The following is a 13,204-nucleotide window of genomic DNA, read 5'->3' as shown; positions in this document are numbered from 1 at the left end:
CTGCAAATCTTCATCTCCGATGAATCAGAGGCGGATGCCCACGGTCGACGCCCGTTTCTTCTGTTCGTTTTTTTTTTTCTTTCTTCCTTCTGGCCTCGACCTCTGATAACTTCGCTTCAGGGATGGATCCCCATGAGGTGGTGCAGACTGTAGGTAAGTTCGGATCTGCTCGTCGCCAGTATTATGTCCGTGTGTAATTGAGACACGGACTGCAGGAGTTGGTTATAACAGGTCTTTACTGAGTGGAGACAACCTGGAACTACTATGCAAAAGTTACTGCACAGGCTTATATACAGGGGTGGTCACTACTGGTACTGCAGTATACAGGGGCTGCAGAATATAGTTCCTTCTGCAAAGTACATACACTACACTCTCCACAGATGCTGCCTGACCTGCTGAGTATTTCTAGCATTTTCTGTTTTTATTTCAATAATAAAGCTCTCTGGCTTCAGGAGACTGAAGTACATCTCAAACCAGGAAAAGGCCTTTAGTCCCCAGCAAGCCAATTCTCTTTCAACTGTCTGAGGCTGAACCAGACTGTTCGCAACCTTGGTGTCATATTTGACCCTGAGATGAGGTTCCGACCACATATCCGCGCCATCACTAAGACCGCTTACTTCCACCTCCGGAACATCATGTCTGCCTCAACTCATCTGCTGCTGAAATCCTCATCCATCTAGACTTGACTATTCCAATGCACTCCTGGCCGGCCTCCCACGTTCAACCCTCCGTCAACTTTAGGTCATCCAAATCTCTGCTGCCCGTGTCCTAACTCGTACCAAGTTCCGTTCACCCATCATCCCCTGTGCTCGCTGACCTACATTGGCTCCCGGTTTAAAAATTCTCATTCTCGCTTTCAAATCCCTCCATTGCCTCGCCCCCTCCCTATCTTTGTAATCTCCTCCAGCCCCACAACCCCCCGAGATATCTGTGCTCCTCTAATCCTGACCTCTTGAGCATCCCTGATTATAATCACCCCACCATTGGCGGCCGTGCCTTCAGCTGCCTGGACCCTAAGCTCTGGAATTCCCTCCCTAAACCTCTCCGCCTCTCTACCTCTCTTTCTTCCTTTAAGACGCTCCTTAAAACCTAGCTCTTTGACCAAGCTTTTGGTCACCTGCCCTAACTTCTCCTTATGTGGCTCGGTGTCAAATTTGTTTGATAACGCTCCTATGAAATGCCTTGGGACATTTAACTATTGCAGGGGGTGGTGGGTTTGTCGGCCTTTTAAATTGACCTTGACGGTTCGAATCGTCCGACTCCCTGGTTCTGGGGCTTGGAATTATTTAGGGGATGTGATAGATGTAGGCAGACAACTGTTTGGTGCAAGAACAAATATTTTATTTAGAAATCGCACACCACACGAATTAACTAAACAAAAACATATACAACGGGTACAGAGGTTATGCAGTGAGAGGAAAAAAAACCAAAACAAAATAAAACCACCTCCCACCACTACACTAACTAAGTTAGGCTCTGAAATTACAGGGACTATGCTCACCAAAGGATTTCTCTACAGTTTAGACCGGTTGCACGCTGCTTTCTCTCTCCTCAATCTTGTGGACTCCTTGGCTGGCTGCAGTGTCTTCGGTATTAGCACTGGTCGACGTTTTGATGGTGAACAAGTTTTTCCTAGAGTCAGCGCTGGATGATGGTTGATCTTTCAGTGACTCCGAGGCGTCTTGTTAGGTTTTCTTGTTGCGTTGCTGTAACCTCGTGTGGCGAGTTAGATGTTTCAAAGCCAGAGCCAAAGAGCCCAGGGTCCAAGTGCTTTTCCAGCGTGTTCTCGGGTACGTTTCTTCTGCTCCGGTGTGCTGCTGCTGCTGCCCGCCGGCACTCTCTCTCTTCAGCCCATCTGTTGAGGTCTCTTTAGCTACTAGCAAGCCCCCAGTTATACCTGAGAGGCTGCTTAAAATTTTGTGCCAAAACTCGGGTGCACAATTGATTTTATATGACTCCACTTTTGTGCAATTTTGGCAGGCTGATCAACTCTGATGTGATCCCTTTGTGAGAGTTTTGGTGGGCTGTTTGAGCATTAGCATGATACAAGCTTCCCAAAGGTGTTGATGGGGCTTTTGAATGGTGCTGTTAGAATGTAATCAGGTCTTGATACTGTCCATTGTGTGTTTTGCTGATGCCAGGGTTTTTCTGTATAGCTGTTTTAAGAACTATTAAAATATGTATGTATCTGGGTCCCTGGTAAGTGGGCTTTTGTTAGACTGCTAATGTCTCCCTGGGGGCCTGCCTCCCAGGTGGGCTAGCAGCCCTATAAGGGTCCCATTTTCCTGTGCAGATCCAGCATACAATTTAAAATGTCCAAACACAATCCAATAGGCCCTAGTTTAGTCCAAAGGCACCTAATAGTGAGATATTTCTGTCCACATTTCTCCTCCAAAAGGTCCAACACAGTCCCTTTTTAAATTCCAGACACATGTCCATTGAGTAGGGGGTCCTGGAATTTTGTGAATCCTACACTATGTTAAGGCACTGTTGTTCTTGTTGTCATTTTTGTTGTTGATCTCAAGCCCATCCTTTTGTCCTACTCTTCAATTCTTCCTTTCCCATTGTCAATGGAGAAAATTGGTACTGCCTGCTTCAATGGGGTAGATTTTCAATTGGCTGCCTGGGCGATAAACAGGCGGATTAGTCGCCCGCTATAGAAGCCACTGAGTTTCAAATCAATTGACATCAAACAATGAGCCAATCCGCAACACCAGTTTTATGCCCGGACGGCAGGTTGACGATCTAACCAATATAAAACACAGGTTCGGCCTCAGCTATCATGTTCAATTCTGGGTACCGCACTTTAAGAAGGATGTCAAGGTCTTGGAGCGGGTGCGGAGAGATTGACCAGAATGGTGCCGGGGATGAGGGAATTCAGTTATGTGGCGAGACCGGAGAAGATAGGAGCCCCTCGAGCCTGCTCCACCATTTAATGAGATCATGGCTGATCATCCAAATTCAGTACCCTGTCCCTGCTTTCTCCCCATATCCCTTGATCCCTTTAGCCTGAAGAAATATATCTAACTCCTTCTTGAATATATTTAATGAATTGGCCTCAACTGCCTTCTGTGGTAGAGAATTCCACAGGTTCACCACTCTCTGGGTGAAGAAATTCCTCCTCATCTCTGTGATAAATGGCTTACCCCTTATCCTTAGACAGTTACCCCTGGTTCTGGACTCCCCCACCATCGGGAACATCCTTCCTGCATCTAGTCTGTCCAGTCCTGTTAGAATTTTATAAGTTTCAATGAGATCCCCGCTCATTCTTCTAAACTCCAGCAAATATAAGCCTAATCGACCCAATCTCTCCTCATACATCATTCCTGCCATCCCAGGTATCAGTCTGGTGAATCTTCGCTGCACTCCCTCCATGGCAAGAACATCCTTCCTCAGATAAGACGACCAAAACTGCACACAATACTCAAGGTGTGGTCTCACCAAGGCCCTGTACAACTGCAAATGTAGGAAGTTACACAACACCAGGTTATAGTCCAACAGCTTTATTTGAAATCACAAGCTTTCGGAGCGCTGCTCCTTCTTCAGGTGAAGTGGAGAAATGCATAAAGACACAGCTTATATAGTCAGAGAATCATGTCAGATGTTTACAGGTAACCTTTCCAACTGCCATTTATCACACCTCGGCAGAGAGATAATCACAGCAGTCAAAGGTGTGAATGGTGTCCAAACAGGTCAGTCAGGGAAACATTACATCAAAGAACAATGAGGTGGGGTCACAGGGGGTCAAATATTACAGATGCTGTGGTCTGTATGAAAAACAAAAAAACAGACAAGAAACATTTTTTTTGGCTGGAAATCACAGCAGGTCCGGCCGCATCTGTGTAGAGAGAACAAGCCAATGTCGACTCGAGTCTGGATGACCCTGCATCAGGTGGGGTTACATGTAGCGTGACATGAACCCAAGATCTCGGTTGAGGCCGTCCTCATGGGTGCGGAACTTGGCTATCAGTTTCTGCTCGACGATTTTGCGTTGTCGTGTGTCTCGAAGGCCACCTTGGAGAATGCTTACCCGAAGATCGGAGGCTGAATGTCCTTGACTGCTGAAGTGTTCCCCGACTGGGAGGGAACAGTCCTGCCTGGTGATTGTTGCGCGGTGTCCGTTCATCCATTGTCGCAGTGTCTGCATGGTCTCGCCGATGTACCATGCTCCGGGGCATCCTTTCCTGCAACGTATGAGGTAGACAACGTTGGCCGAGTCACATGAGTATGTACCATGTACCTGGTGGGTGGTGTCATCACGTGTGATGATGGTACCTGTGTTGATGATCTGGCATGTCTTGCAGAGGTTGCTGTGGCAGGGTTGTGTGGTGTCGTGGTTGCTGTTCTCCTGAAAGCTGGGTAATTTGCTGCGAACGATGGTCTGTTTGAGGTTAGGCGGCTGTTTGAAAGCGAGTAGTGGAGGCGTGGGGATGGCCTTTGCGAGGTGTTCGTCGTCATCGATGACATGTTGAAGGCTGCGAAGAACATGGCGTAGTTTCTCCGCTCCGGGGAAGTACTGGACGATGAAGGGTACTCTGTTGGTTGTGTCCCGTGTTTGTCTTCTGAGGAGGTCTATGCGATTTTTCGCTGTGGCCCGTCGGAACTGTCGATCGACGAGTCGAGCGTCATATCCCGTTCTTACAAGGGCATCTTTCAGTGTCTGTAGGTGTCCATCGCGTTCCTCCTCGTCTGAGCAGATCCTGTGTATTCGCAGGGCTTGTCCATAGGGGATGGCTTCTTTAACGTGGTTAGGGTGGAAGCTGGAGAAGTGAAGCATCGTGAGGTTGTCCGTGGGCTTGCGGTAGAGTGAAGTGCTGAGGTGTCTGTCTTTGATGGAGATTCGTGTGTCCAGGAATGAGACTGATTCTGAGGAGTAGTCCATGGTGAGTTTGATGGTGGGATGGAACTTGTTGATGTTATCGTGTAGTCTTTTCAGTGATTCTTCACCGTGGGTCCATAGGAAGAAAATGTCGTCGATGTATCTGGTGTATAGCGTTGGTTGGAGATCCTGTGCAGCGAAGAAGTCTTGCTTGAACTTGTGCATGAAGATGTTTGCGTATTGGGGTGCGAATTTGGTCCCCATGGCTGTTCCGTGTGTTTGGGTAAAGAACTGGTTGTCGAAGGTGAAGACATTGTGGTCAAGGATGAAGCGGATGAGTTGTAGGATGGCGTCTGGAGATTGGCTGTTGTTGGTGTTGAGTACTGAGGCTGTCGCAGCGATGCCGTCATCGTGGGGGATACTGGTGTAGAGTGCCGAGACGTCCATCGTGGTGAGGAGTGTTCTTGGTTCAACTGGTCCGTGGGTGCTGAGCTTCTGTAAGAAGTCTGTAGTGTCGCGACAGAAGCTGGGGGTTCCCTGTACGATGGGTTTCAGGATGCCCTCGACATATCCAGAGAGGTTCTCACACAGGGTTCCGTTGCCTGATGCGATAGGACGTCCAGGTGTGTTGGCTTTGTGTGTCTTTGGGAGGCAGTAGAAGTCTCCCACGCGGGGAGTACATGGGATGAGAGCATGTAGGATGCTTTGAAGGTCTGGATCGAAGGTTTTGATCAGTCTGTTGAGTTGGCGGGTGTGTTCTTTGGTCGGATCTGCGGGTAACTGTCTGTAGTGTTCCTGGTTGTCCAGTTGTCGGTATACTTCTTTGCAATAGTCCGTTCTGTTCTGTATGACGATGACACCTCCTTTGTCTACTGGTTTGATGACGATGTTGCGGTTGGTCTTGAGAGCGTGGATGGCATTGCGTTGTGCTCGGGTGACATTCTGGACTGTCTTGTGAGTGCGGCTGATGAATCTGGCGTTGATGCATCTCCTGACAGCTTGAGCATACATGTCAAGCTTAGGGCAGCGACCCTCCGGAGGGGTCCAATTTGACTCTTTCTTCTTCGGTTGCTGCACTGCGGATCCCTCCGTCTGCTGTTCCGGATCATTGATTGTCTCATTGGGTTCGCTGCTGACATCTTGGGATTTGTGGAAGAATTCCCGGAGCCTCATTCTCCTGATGAATTCCTCTGTGTCTGCCGCGAGACCGATGGGGTCCATTTTGGTGGTGGGGCAGAAATTGAGCCTTCGGCTGAGAACTTCAATTTCGTCTGGTTGAAGGGTGTGGTCGGACAGGTTGACGATGGATTTCCCTGTGGTTTCAACCGTGGTACCGGGGGAGGCTTGGTTGCTGCTGCTGGTGATGCCAAGTTTCTCAAGCTTCCTGTTCTTGGTGTGCATGTAGGTAGCGTAGTTCCGTTGCCTTGTTTGTTTGGCGGTGTCTCGTAGCTGGTCTGCTGCGTCCTGAGCACAGGCTGAGAACATGGACTCCATCTCGGTTTCGAGGTTGCGGCGTCTGCTGTAGAGCTGGTGTCCGAGATGGTTGAGGAGTGTGCGAGAGGTACGACGGCAGAGTCTCTCAGCGTAGTCTGTGTTGTAGGTCGACTTGAGTGGGTTAGTGATCTGTAGTCCTTTCGGGATCTTGTCTGCTTTCTTGCATCTCTGTAGAAACTTGACCACTGTACAACTGCAGTAAGACATCCTTGCTCCTGTACTCAAATCCTCTCGCTATGAAGGCCAACATACCATTTGCCTTCTTAACCGCCTGCTGCACCTGCATGCTTTCCTTCAGCGACTGGTGCACAAGGATACCCAGGTCTCATTGCACTTCCCCTTCTCCCAATCTATTGCCATTCAGATAATAATCTGCCTTCCTGTTTCTGCCACCAAAGTGGATAACCTCGCATTTATCCACATTATACTGCATCTGCCATGCAACTGCCCAATCACCCAACCTGTCCAAATCATACTGGAGTTTCTCGGCATCCTCCTCACAGCACACACACCCACTCAGCTTTGTGTCATCTGAAAACGTGGAAATATTACATCTAGTTCCCTCGTCTAGATCATTAATATATGTTGTGAATTGCTGGGGTCCTAGCACCGATCCCTGCGGTACCCCACTAGTCACTGCCTGCCACTCGGAAAAAGACCCGTTTATTCCAATTCTTTGCTTCCTGTCTGCCAACCAGTTCTCTATCCAAGTCAATACCTTGCCCCCAATCCCATGTGCTTTAACGTTACACGCTAATCTCTTATGCGGGACCTTATCGAAAGCCTTCTGAAAGTCCAAATACACCACATCCACTGGTTCTCCCTTATCTATTCTACCAGTCACATCCTCAAAAAATTCCAGTAGATTAGTCATGCAGGATTCACCTTTTGTAAATCCATGTTGACTTTGTCCAATCCTGTCACTGTTTTCCAAGTGCTCTGCTATTACATCTTTTATAATGGACTCTAGCATTTTAGTGTAGGGAGAAACTGTTTCCACTGGCAGGATGGTCGGTAACCGGAGGACACAGGTATAAGGTAATTGGCGAACGAACCAGAGGGGAGATCAGGAGAATGCTTCGTTTACACAGTGAGTTGTCATCTGGAATGTTCTGCCTAAAGGGTGGTGGAAAAAGATTCAATAGTAACTTTCAGAAGAGACTTGGATAAATATTTGAAAAGGAGAAATTTTCCAGGCTCTGGGGAAAGAGCAGGGGAGTGGGACTTATTGGAGATCTCTTTCAAAGAGCCGGCACAGGCACAGGCACCATGTATCTCGAATCAAAGAATAGTGCAGCACAGAAGGAGGCCATTCGGCCCATCGAGTCTGTGCCGGCTCTTTCGAAGAGCAATCCAGTTAGTCCCACTCACCCGCTCTTTCCCCATATCCCTGCAATTTTCTCTCCTTTGGACTGTAGGGCGTGCGGAATTACCCCTCGCCCCGTCCAACAGGTTGCAGCATTCAGACTTGAGACTTAGGAGAAATTACACCAGACACACGGGTTCTGTCTTTAACGTTTTATTGATTCAAAACTCCAACCATTATTCGCTCAGTCCACCAATAATGTTACAGGGAATCATATATACAACCTGATGTAAGAAAACTACTAGGCACTTGGTCTGAGTATTAAACAAGGATTTAATCAACTGGTTTTCAACATGGAGATCTAGTTGTGTCCTTCACTAGTTCCTGTTAAGGAATGCCCTGAGCAAGCTGGGCCCAGCCCGAGTATTTATACTCTCCCTGGACAGCGCCACCAGCAGGCCGCCCAGTATTATTACATAAGTCATTTCCACATGAATGACAAGATTCATGTCATTCTTCCCGCTTGAATGATTGGAAGTCCGGCTTTGGCCCTCCAAACTCGAAAGTGAGTCTTTTGTGTTGTTTCTGGAAATCCTGTCCCAGGAGCACATCACTGCATAGGTTTTTGAGCTAAGTTCAGGGAATATGCCTGGTTATAGGCAGCTTGTAACCCGAGGGTTTTATTCTCCAACAGATGAGGGGAGAAGCAATTCCGTTAGTAAAAGAGTCACAAATTAATTCCTCCCGGTACTGCTCAGCTGAGACAGCTTTGAGGTTACAATCTTTGCTGAGCCGGCAAAGCTCTTGAAGGAATTCATCAAGTGATAACCCGGGTTGTTGTTGAGTTGTGGCCTGTAGGTGCTGAGCAAAAATTTCATTTGGGGCCTTAAAATATAGTTGCTGTAGTGTTTGGATAGCGGAGTCATAGTCTACACAGTCTTCGATATAGTCAAACACATGAGGGAATACATAACTGGCAAGCATTCGTAACTTATTAGGAACATTCTCACCACACTCTGTGAGGAAGTTGCTGAAGGTACGATACTAGTGTTTCCATACCTTAGCATCTGTAAGTGAATTCGGGTCCAGGTCGAGACGGGTGGGTCTGAGTAGTTTCTCCATGATGAATTGATTACTATGTCCGAGTTCCCTTCTACAGTTTGAATCATAGCTGTTTGTTCCCAAATCACTCAGAGCGTGGAGTGGGTTGCAGTTGATTAAATTGACAGAAGAAAACTACGAGGCACTTGGTCTGAGTATTAAACAAGGCTTTAATCAACTGTTTTTCAACATGGAGATCTAGTTGTGTCCTTCACTAGTTCCTGTTAAGGAATGCCCTGAGCAAGCTGGGCCCATGCCTGAGTATTTATACTCTCTCTGGACAGCGCCACCAGCAGGCCGCCCAGTATCATTTCATAAGTCATTTCCACATGAATGACAAGATTCATGTCACAACCACCCACCAATGATCGGTCCAGTGTTGATTGTAAGTCCTCGTAAGTGAAAAGACTGGCCAGGCCGTTCCTTCCCACTGCAGCCTGATCCTCGTAGGCGAGATGACCGGCCAAAACACCTTCTTCCGACTGCAGTGCCGATACTCTTTAGCCGCTGTGCTTTATACAGCTTTCCTTGCCTTTTGCAGTAAACCAATGATTCAGAGATAGTGAAATGTTCCTTTAATGTTCGGTCTGAGCTGTTCGAGCTGTCAAACGTTCACACTCACACATCCTGTGTCGCTATCCATTAGTTGTCTTTATCACAGCCCAAAATGGTTCATTCACTCCTAAAGTTTACAAAAGTGGCAGAAAACCACTTGGTTGAGGTTCATGGGTTACGTCGTATTCTGCATTCCAAAACTTCGAAGGTTTGACCTCTCCCCTTTAACCTCCAAGAAGTCATCAGAGACAGGATGTCTGCAAAATCTAAGGGGGTTTGTTTATCTCTGTTGTCTATCAAAGCAAATCCCATGTCGCCTTATCAGTGACAACTTTATATTTCACTTTGAAAAAAACCTTTTGGCCTGGTAAAGCATTTCAATATATATTTAAAATTAAGGGTTTGTATATACTTTCTACAGGATGTCCTGAGGTCGTGAAAGGCACTATATAAATGCAAGTCTTACTTTTTTCTTTAATATTTACAGAACGTCCCCTCCACACAGCTCTCTGATCCTTCACCCAAATGGCCATCATTTGCACGTAAGCCTGGACGATGAGTGTCAGCAGACTGAGCCATCATGGGATGGGGGTGGGGAGGGAAGAATAAAATTAGAATTTGTTAAGAACTGGTTTATTCTAAGACACCAAACCAGGGTCTGCGAGCTTCATCAGATTTGAGTGCCTGTGGGTACGAGCATACCACATGCTACGAGTACCTTGTTTGATCGCTAATGAACTCCAGGGGATTGCACTGTTCCTATCCAGCTGTCACTGGATTTCTACAATTGTTGTCTTTTTGCTGCATTACTTGTGTGGCTGTGTCTATTGGGGACTTGGGCGAAACTAAGTTAGGTAAAGTTGTAGAGGCGCACACGTGGGACTGGACCACTCTGGCCAACTCTACCCATTGCTTGGAGGTGGCAGAGTCAAGTCCTCCCTTATCTTCACCCGATGCCCGTATATCTGCACTTCCAGCAAAGGCCACTAGATAGCAATCAGAAGCAGGAACTCTGACCGATATATATATATAAATATATATAATAATATTTTTAAATAAATGCAACAAGGTTACGCTTCCATTTCAATACTGTTTCCAGGTGTTGACAAAATAGCCTCTAAATTATGTGCGGGTGGCGGTGGAAACATAGAATCATAGAATAGTACAACAAAGAAAATGTCGCAAACCATTATTAAGGGAGGTAACAAGGCACTTGGAAAATAATAATATGATTAGGCAGAGTCAACATGGTTTTATGAAAAGAAAATTGGGTTTAACAAATTTAATGGCCCAGAAATTCGGGTCGGGGGCTTCCAGCGGGTGCAAGCCCCCGACCTGCACTTACCTAGCGTGCCGGCCGTTGTGCTGTGGGCCCGTGTGGGATTCCGATCCTGGGCCTCCTCCAACTGCCGGCGCGCAGTGCTTGCGTATCCCAGGGGCGCAGTTAGTTCGAAGTGTCCCCTGGGATCACGTGGGCCATGGAGAGCCAATGGTAGCAGGGAATGCTTCATTCATAAATTTGACAGGAAGAGCTGTCAAACCTATAAATACTATAAGCCCCAAAACATCACTAAATCTTCAAATAAATTTGAAAAAACATCACATTTTAAAAATAAACTATAAATTACATGAAATAACTATTTTAAACAATAATTTAAATTTTTGGAAAATATAATTTTATTTTCTAACGAGGCTAAAAATAAACTTACCTTTCTTTAAAGTATTTAAAATTAATAAACCTGTGGAAATTTTTTTTTAATTTTAATTAATTCACCACTTACCTTGTAAAAAGCAGGCCTTGCGACTGCCTCTCCGGCGCACGCGTTCCACCTCTTAACCCTTCTTTCAGGGGAACGGAAGTGCCGGTTTCCCACGCATGCGCAGTGCATGCACGAAACCGGCACTTCCATTGGGCTTACGGGTGAGTACCCCATGCGTACTCACCCGTGGAGACCCGAATTTCTGGGCCATTAAAATTTTTTGAGGATGTAACTAGCAGGGTAGATAAAGGAGAACCAGTGGATGTAGTATATTTGGATTTCCAAAAGACATTCAATAAGGTGCCACATAAAAGGTTACTAAGTAAGATTAGGGTTCATGGGGTTGGTGGTAATATTTTAGCATGGATAGAGGATTGGTTAACGAACAGAAAACAGAAAGTAGGGATAAACAGGCCATTTTCCAGTTGGCAGGCTGTAACTAGTGGGGTGCCACAAGGATCAGTGCCTGGTCCTCAGTTACTTACAATCTATAGTAATGACTTGGATGAAGGGACCAAGTGCACTGCATCCAAGTTTGCTGACGATACAAAACTAGGTGGGAAAGTGGAGGAGAGGCATCTGGGAAGGCGCCGAACACCTCGAGTCTCCTCGCCAGGAGCAAGCGGAAGTCAAGCTCAAGCAGCGCACGTCAACCCAAGCACCCCACCCACCCGCCCCTTCAACCACCATCTGCCCCACCTGTGACAGAGACTGTAGGCCCTGCATTGGACTCATCAGTCACCTGAGAACTCATTTTCAATGTGGAAGCAAGTCATCCTCGGTTCCGAGGGACTGCCTAAGAGAGAAAGAGAGAAAGGTGGGAAAGTAAACTATGGGAGGCACAAGGAGCCTGCAAAGGGATATAGACAGGGTAAGTGAGTGGGCAATAACGTGGCAGATGGAGTATAATGTGGGGAAATGTGAGGTTATTCACTTTGGTAGGAAGAATAGAAAAACAGAATATTTTTTAAATGGTGAGAAACTATTAAATGTTGGTTTTCAGAGAGATTTAGGTGTCCTCGTGCAGGTATCACAGAGAGTTAGCGTGCAAGTACAGCAAGCAATTAGGAAGGCAAATGGCATGTTGACCTTTATTGCAGGGGGTTGGAGTATAAGAGTAAAGAAGTCTTGCTACAATTGTACAGGGCCTTGGTGAGACCACACCTGGAGTACTGGGCACAGTTTTGGTCTCCTTATCTGAGGAAGGACATACTTGCCTTAGGGGCGGTGCAACGAAGGTTCACTAGATTGACTCCTGGGGTGAGAGGTTGTCCAAATTGAGCCTATACTCACTGGAGTTTCAAAGAATGAGAGGTTATCTCATTGAAACATATAAGATTCTGAGGGGGATTGACAGGGTAGATGTTGAGAGGCTGTTTCCTTGGTTGGAGAATCTAGGACTAGGGGCCATAGCCTTGGGATAAGGGATCGGCCATTTAAGACTGAGATGAGGAGGAATTTCTTCACTCAGAGGGTTGTGAATCTTTGGAATTGTCTGCTCCAAAGGGCTGTGGATGTTGAATCGTTGAGTATATTCAAGGCTGAGATCGATAGATTTTTGGACTCTAGGGGAATCGAGAGATATGGAGGTCGGGCAGGAAAGTGGAGTTGAGGTCGAAGATCAGCCATGATCTTATTGAATGGCGGAGCAGACTTGAGGGGCCGAATGGTCTACTCCTGCTCTTAATTCTTATGTTCTTATTTTCTTCTTCAAAAAAGGATGTAAGGATAAACCCAGCAACTACAGGCCAGTCAGCTAAACCTCAGTGGTGGGGAAACTTTTAGAAACGATATTCTGTGACAAAATTAACTGTTATTTGGACAAGTGTGGATTAATTAAGGGAAGCCAGCACAAAGGCAAATTGTGTTTAACTAAGTTGATTGAGTTTTTTGTTGAGGTAACAGAGAGGGTTGATGAGGGCACTATGGTTGACATAATGTACATAGACTTCCAAAAGGCGTTTGATAAAGTGCCACATAATGGGCTTGCCAGCAAAGTCGAAGCCCATGGAATAAAAGGGACAGTGGCAGCATGGATACGGAATTGGCTAAGTGACAGGAAACAGAGAGTAGTGGTGAACGGTTGTTTTTCAGACTGGAGGAAGGTATACAGTGGTGTTCCCCAGGGGTCGGTACTAGGACCACTGCTATTCTTGATATATATTAATG

Source organism: Somniosus microcephalus, chromosome 6 (assembly GCF_052327205.1).
Source record: "Somniosus microcephalus isolate GS21.2 chromosome 6, FLI_Smic_1.0, whole genome shotgun sequence".
Lineage (NCBI taxonomy): Eukaryota > Metazoa > Chordata > Chondrichthyes > Squaliformes > Somniosidae > Somniosus > Somniosus microcephalus.
The sequence above is the reverse complement of the archived record's forward strand: the minus strand, read 5'-3'. Positions refer to the sequence as shown.